Source organism: Cololabis saira, chromosome 9 (assembly GCF_033807715.1).
Source record: "Cololabis saira isolate AMF1-May2022 chromosome 9, fColSai1.1, whole genome shotgun sequence".
In the NCBI taxonomy this organism is placed as follows: domain Eukaryota; kingdom Metazoa; phylum Chordata; class Actinopteri; order Beloniformes; family Belonidae; genus Cololabis; species Cololabis saira.
Genome location: NC_084595.1, coordinates 15,959,747 through 15,967,264, shown reverse-complemented (window position 1 = coordinate 15,967,264; position 7,518 = coordinate 15,959,747). Strand labels below are relative to the sequence as shown.

The 7,518-nt window shown below is 50.5% G+C and overlaps 1 pseudogene; it reads left to right on the top strand.

Annotated features, from left to right (window-relative positions):
• Positions 1–2,302: 2,302 nt before the first annotated feature.
• Positions 2,303–6,930, top strand: LOC133451239 (uncharacterized; annotated as a pseudogene).
• Positions 6,931–7,518: the final 588 nt, after the last annotated feature.

Genomic DNA, 7,518 nt, shown 5'->3' with positions numbered 1-7,518 from the left:
CTTGGAACAGATATGTCTGACTCTTGAGTTTAATCTCCTGCAGGGTCCTTCTGATGAGCGTTTCACAGACAGACGCCCGCTCTGGCAGAGGCGTGCCTCGTATTCCTGACCTGGAGCTCGAGACGTAGAAGTGATGATGTACTTTTGATGAGGAGAGGGCTCGTCTCCTCGGGACAACCCAAAACACTGAATGTGAAGGATGCAGTGATTTATGATGTGATCAAAAATGGATGTTAAGAGAAGAGAAGACGACACATAACAAACGGAAAGGGTTCAGGAGGAATATTTAATTTCTTTGCATTTGTTTAATTGAGTAATAATATGAATTAAAGCTGCAAGCAGCGATGAACTGGCCCTCGCGCATGCAATTTTCATCAATAAAAGGTCAAGGACTCAAAACTAAGTCCGATGACACCACCAATGACTCTTTATGTCAAACCATTGAAAAGTTATGGCAGAAAGTAGGAACTATCAGATAATGACCAGTCAGAAGAAGGGGCGGGGCTAATTTGCACCAATTATGGTCAAGGACTAAAAACCATGTCCAATGACACCACCCACGACTCTCTATGTCAAACTATTCAAAAGTTATGGCAGAAAATAGGATATATCAAATATCGACCAGTCAGAAGAAGGGGCGGGGCTAATTCATACCAATGAAGGTCAAGTACTCAATACCGAGTCCGATGACACCACCCACATGTCTTTATCACAACCCGTTCAAAAGTTATGGCAGAGAATAAGGACTATCAAATATCGACCAATCAGAAGAAGGGGCGGGGCTAATTTGCACCAATTATGGTCAAGAACTCAAAACCATGTCTGATGACACCACCCCCGACTCTCTATGTCAAACCATTCAAAAGTTATGCCAGAAAATAGGGACTATCAAGTATCGCCCAATCAGAAGAAAGGGCGGGGCTAATTTTGCAGAAAGTAGGAACTATACTTTACTATACTACGCTTTTGACTGAGAAAAGTAATGCCCATCGTTGCAGGGTGGAGACGCACATTTTGATAACACACCAGGGTGCACGTTACGGGTCGGGCCGCATTAACGGCCGAAGAAATGGCATAAATTGCGCCAAAATTACACGATTAATTCAAAATCGCTGACTTCCTATTCGGTTTCAGCCATGGTGACAAGAGACTTTTCTTTAAGTTGCGACATGATACCGGTGTGCACCGATTTTCGTGCATGTACGTCAAACTGTATGGTGGGGCTTGAGGCACAAAGTTTTCTAGGGGGCGCTGTTGAGCCATTAGGCCACGCCCATTAATGCAAACCATTAAATATCAAATTTTTCGCCAGGCCTGGCTTGCGTGCAAAATTTGGTGACTTTTGGGGCATGTTTAGGTGGGAAAAAACGCTCTCATTTCGTAGGAAGAAAAACGAGAACGAGAAAAATACAAATTCCTACAGATACAATAGGGCCTTCGCACTGTCAGTGCTCGAGCCCTAATAATTTACACACAAAACTGTTGAAGTTTAGTGGTAAAGATCTGAGCAATGGAGAAGTGATTTAAAATATAAATAAAACATCAGCTGAATAAGAAGAACTGGAAACTCCCTTTGGGTTCTCTTTCTAACTTCGTTCGGTATCTCAGCCTATAGGAGAGCGCTCTCATGTGGTCGAACTACGGAAGCTCCAAAGACACCCCGTCTGTCGGAGACAGACCAATGGCAGCAGTGACAGGAGAATCCGCCCCTCTCCCTTATATCCTCACTGCCGTCAGTGCACGGGTTATTCTCGCTTTCTTCCCCGCGAGTGAAACTACAAGCTCTCCTCAGTCACCGACCAGAATCTGTCTCCTGCTGCAGCTCACAGACGAGCCGTTAAGGAATTCGTCGCCAAGCACAGGACTTCGGCTCTGCTGTCGGCATTTGCTGAGGAATATTGCGTGTCATTGCACAACTTCAGACTGGTAGGTCGCCCTGTCAGACCTGTCAGTCTGCCATTTTTAACCCGGGTGAAGCTTTTTCCCCGGTGCCCGCAGCTTACACCTGCTAACTCGTATTTAAGACCAGCTAGTAGCCTTTTCCCTCTACTAGCCCGTCTGTCGGGGATAAGCTAACGCATCATGGCGAGCTCATCCCCGTCGGTCTGGCAGCTCACACCTGCTAACCTGAATTTAAGACTGGCTAGTAGCCTTTACCCCCTACTAGCCCGTCTGTCGAGGGGACAAGCTAACGCGTCGAGGCAAGCTCATCCCATTCGGTTCTAGCAGCTTACACCTGCTAACTCCCTCCCGACACGTTCACCACCGGAAGCCCCGTCGAGGCGGCTTTTTTCCCGGCCTCATGGCATCAGCCTCTGGAACGAGTGCCGGAAAAAACCCCGAGCCTTCATCCCAACCTTGCCTGGCGGCATGTGGCTCTTACATCTCGGATTTTGACGAGGATGAGGATGACGCCATTCTCCCTCGGCAGTCCAAGCCTCCCAGCGCTCAGAGCGGGTCGGCTCCGGCTCTCTCATCCAACGTCAATTTTTATGACGTCTGCAAGCGGGCTGCGGCTAGACTGGGCCTTGAGTGGCCGGCTCCCCAGGACCCAAAAGGGATTTCTATGACGGGAAAGTCCTTCTCACGTCACAAGCTCCCACCAAACAGCTCTTGCCTGCAGTCCCAGAGTGCATCAGAGAGATGCAGCGCTTCTGGGATAAGCCTCTGAGACACAGAGTGCCCGTCAAGGGTTTTTCAGGACTAGATGTCCTGGGCATGGAGGAGATGGGTCTCTCCGGGCCGCCGTCGGTGGAGCCCTCTGTCGCCTCCCGCCTCCACCCTGGCCGCCGTGCGACCATGTCAGCATCCGGCCCCTCCCTCCCTGGTAAAATGTTCGGTTCACGGCCTCCATTTATCAGAAGGTCTATAAATCCTCAGCTCAGGCTGTGAGGGCTCTTAATGCCGTCACGCTTCTCTCTGCTTACCACGCAGAGCTGCTGGTGGACATGGGGCAACAGCTCGACTCGGGCTCCCCCAACCCGGCTGTGTGGGAGGAGATCTGCATCACCAACGATCTCATCCTCCGCAGCTCCCGGGGTGCTGTGCAGGGGTGTGGCCGCTCCATGGGCCTCGCTGGGGCAGGCGAGTGGTCTTTATGGCTGAACCTGTCCAGCTTGGGTGATAAAGAGAGACATCTTAGACGTGGAATTCTACCCGTCTAAGGGCCTGTTCGGTCCCGCCGTCGACACCATGGAGAAAGAGGGAGAGGCCTTCAGCCTCCGACTCCCTCGTAGATCTCCCCGACCTTCTGACCCTTCGGACGGGCAGAAGAGGCGTGCCTCCTGATTCACCTCGCCATTCTGGGGGGACTTGGTATCAGCACCTAGAGGTCCCTGTTCCTTTCCCCCTCAGGATGGATGCACTGACCTTCCCTCCACCCGCAAAACGGAGGAGAGCGCCAAATGCTTAGTCTGTCCGCAAAAGTATTGCGTGGCGGTCTTTTCTGTTCCCCCGACCCGCAACCACTTACCAGTTCGAGCACACGTCCCCCCGGTGCTTCCTGTTTCACCCCCCCTCCAGCCCAGTTCTGGCCTGGAAGGAGGGGGCTCCTCACTACTTCAACTAAGCCTGATTCGGGGGTCCCTCCCGTTGTCACGATTCCCCTCGCCTCCAGTAGAGAGCGCCATTACTCCGCTCGCCAGTCGAGCGCAGAGATGGCAGGAGGTCGCTGTTCAACAGCCCTGGGTGCTGAAAACAGTGTTGAGGGGCTACAGGCTGCAGTTCGCCTCCCGAGCACCAAAATTCAACGGCATGTTGATTTCTGTTGCAAACGGGGACGCTGTTCGAGTGTTGGAGGAGGAAATATCCTCTCTGCTGAGCAAGAGGGCGATCAGGGTCGTTCCGGAGGGAGAAACTCAACTGGGTTTCTACTCCAGGTACTTCACGGCCCTGAAGAGAGGGGGGGGGGGCTGAGGCCCATCCTGGATCTGCGGGTTCTGAACTCTTATTTGAGAAAATACATGTTCAGAATGCTCACTCTCACAGTGTTGTCTCGAGCCATACGGTCAGGCGATTGGTTTACTTCAATCGACCTGAAGGACGCGTACTTCCACGTACATATGCTCCCCGCGCACAGGAAATTTCTCAGGTTCGCCTATCAAGGCACGGCCTACAAGTACGTGACACTTCCATTCGGGCTGTCACTAGCTCCGAGGGTGTTCACCAAGGAGGCTGCTCTGAATCCTCTGAGGGGATTCGGGGCTGAGGATTCACTCGTATATAGACGATTACCTCCTCTGTTCGGACACGGAAGTCCTGTCGGCCCGAGATTCAGCTACTCTGATAACGCACCTCACCAACTTGGGTTTCAGAATAAACTATGCAAAGAGCTGTCTGACACCAACGCGGTGCATAGAATATCTGGGAATTTCCAAGAATGCACAAGCTGGCTCACCCCTTGTTGACTTGGAGCAGCGAGCATTTGCTGTCTCCGCACGCGACGCAAGTCCCGGGCAGGTTGAACACGGGGGCGGATCTCCTCTCGAGAGGAAATCCCGTGTACGGCGAGTGGGTTCTCAATCGCCAGGTGGTGAGTCAAATTTGGGAGAGATACGGCCCGTAGATCTCTTCGCATCGCGAACAAACGCTCAGTGTCCTCTGTTCTTCTCTCTGGTTCGCGACCATGCACTGCTGGGGGTGGACGCGCTGGCACATCCATGGCCAAACCTACTTTACGCATTTTCACCTCTCAGCCTGATATCTCCCACTCTGGCGAGAGCAAGGGAGAATCTCTCTCGGTGATTGTGGTCGCTCCGCGCTGGCCAGGGAAGCACTGGCTGGCGGAGATAATCCAAATACTCTCGGCCCAGCCGTGGCCACTTCCGTTACGCAGGGAGCTGCTGTACCAGGCGAACGGGGAGATATTTTATCCCCATCCGGAGCACATGGCTCTGTAGGCCTGGCCCGTGAGAGGCTGAATTTGACCGCTGTTGGTTTACCACCCAGGGTGGTGGAAACCATTCAGGGTGCCAGGGATCCACATGCTCATTATACAATGGTAAATGGGGTGTGTTTGAGGGCTGGTGTGAACTGAATAATGTTGTCCCTTATCAGTGCTCCATGGCGGAGGTATTGTGCTTCCTGCAGGAGCTGATGGACAAGGGGAGGGCCTTCTCCACCATCAAGGTGTACCTGGCCGCCATTTCTGCCTGCCACGTCAGCTTTGGGAGACATACTGTCGGTCAGCACCCGCTGGTGTGCCGTTTTATGAAGTGCGCACGCCGAAGGCTCCTGGTCCCCAGGACCCTTGTCCCATCCTGGGACCTCTCTCTGGTACTCGACGCCTTGTGCCAGTGCCCGTTCGAGCCCCTGGAATTAATTGACATGAAATTATTGTCACTTAAGACTGCTTTGCTCTTGGCTTTGTCTTCAGCCAAACGGGTGGGTGAGATGCGGGCTCTCTCTGTTCACCCTTCCTGCCTGCAGTTTGCACTGGGTTTCAATAAGGTATCCCTTATTCCTAACCCTTCATTCCTGCCGAAAGTGATACATCCGTCTTATCACTGTGCCCCTATCGAACTGATAGTTTTTCATCCTCCACCTTTCTCCTCTGCCGAGGAAAAGAGGCTGAACTCTCTGTGCCCGGTGTGTGCTTTACGCACGTACGTAGAGAGGACGAGGGGTTTCAGGACAGCTGACCAGTTGTTTGTGTCCTGGGCTTCATCCCACAAAGGGAAACCCATTTCGCAGCAACGGTTGTCTCACTGGATATTGGATGCTATCAGATTGGCGTATGAGTGCAGGGGCTTACAGGCTCCTATGGGCGTGAGAGCCCACTCCACCCGGGGCATGGCCACTTCATGGGCCCTGTTTAAAGGGGTCTCTGTCAAGGACATTTGTAAGGCTGCAAGCAGGGCTTCGCCTCCAGTGTTGTGCTAGTTACTGAAAAATAGTAACTAGTTACCGTTACTAATTACTTCATTAAAAAAGTAACTCAGTTAGTAACTCAGTTACAAAGTTACCAAGTTACAAAAAGTAATGTGTTACTATGAAAAGTAACTATTGAGTTACTTTAAATAAAAACATTTTTTTAAATGCTCCCATTAATGCCCCTCTAGCCTTCATTTCAGTAGGTACTGTATGGATTTGCATTGTGCATCGTGTTCTGTATTCTGATTGGCTAAACAGTCTCCGCGCTTCTTCACTTCCTGTGTCAATAACGTTGGTTGCTTAGCAACAAGCTGAGAACGGCCAATGATCTTCAGCAGCAGCTCAGGAACGGGACTCTTTGATGAATCGTTCATTACAGTCTCAAATATAACCAATGGTGGCATGTTGGTTTATAAGAATCTTTTTGCCCAGAAGAAAAAACAGCGACAAAACGACCCATAACTATTTTCTTCTCTTGAAAAAACACAGCTGCACACAGGCGTTAGGAGAAAAAGACGCTACAGGGTCGGGATGCAGCGGCTCAGAAGAGCAGTGGAATACGTGCGATGCGGTGCTGATCTCCGCAATTTGAAGCCTTTTTAATTGTAAAAAGAATTTCACTTACCACATGTTCTTTTTGGAACGTAACCGCTGTGAAAAATTAGGGATTACTGTAATGACAATATCTCCACATTGCGAAACTCGCCGTCTCTCGGCTCTCCATGACTGCGGTGAAGTCTTATGTTGGATATTCGACAGACGTTCGCTCTGGGGGCATTTCTGTTGAATCCACACTACATTTCCTCCGGTCTCCGCGTGCGGGGAAAAAAGCTTCACTGTAGCCAGAAATAACAGAGTAACGCAACTTTGGTAACAGTAACTGCGTTACTGAATTTAAAAAGTATTAGTTACCGCAAAACTAACGGCGTTACTGTAACGCGTTACTAAATAACGCGTTAGTCCAAACACTGTTCGCCTCACACATTTGTCAGGTTTTATAGATTGGATGTTACAGTGCCCTCTCTGGCCCATTCCGTCCTCCAGGCGGGCGCTGTCTGATCTACAGCTCGTCTGTTCTTCGTCTGTTGGGGCCAGAGTGCCGGCTTCAGAGAGCATGTTGCAATCCGGGAGTTGTCTATATCTCCTATAGGCTGAGATACCGAACAGAGTTAGAAAGAGAACGTTAGGTTACTTACGTAACCCCGGTTCTCTGATAACGTAGTCAGGTATCTCAGTACACTCCCCTCTTTGCAGTACGCGAGGAAGACGCATGCTTAGAATAACCCTTAGAATTATTATAAAATGTTGGGAGGACTCATCGACCCAGCTTCCAGCATTAGTTGGACTGTTTTTACAACCATCCCAAGTGGAGATTTCAGCGTGTTATCTTTGTTCTCTTTCTTTTGCTCTCGCATGTATTGATGTCACTGTAGATAACCGGAGCAATCTTGTGCTCATTCGTGAGAAGCTTGATGGCGGCCAAGTTAATATAGGACACTGGACATTGACACGATGTTGTCTGATTTGATTTACATCAATTCACAACACAGTTCCTTCGTGTTTGTGCACTCAGACCTTCTTAATTAGATGCTAAAGCCCCCATTCTGCAAGGTTCTGTGCCTTGACACAGTGGCACGTCCAATGGAG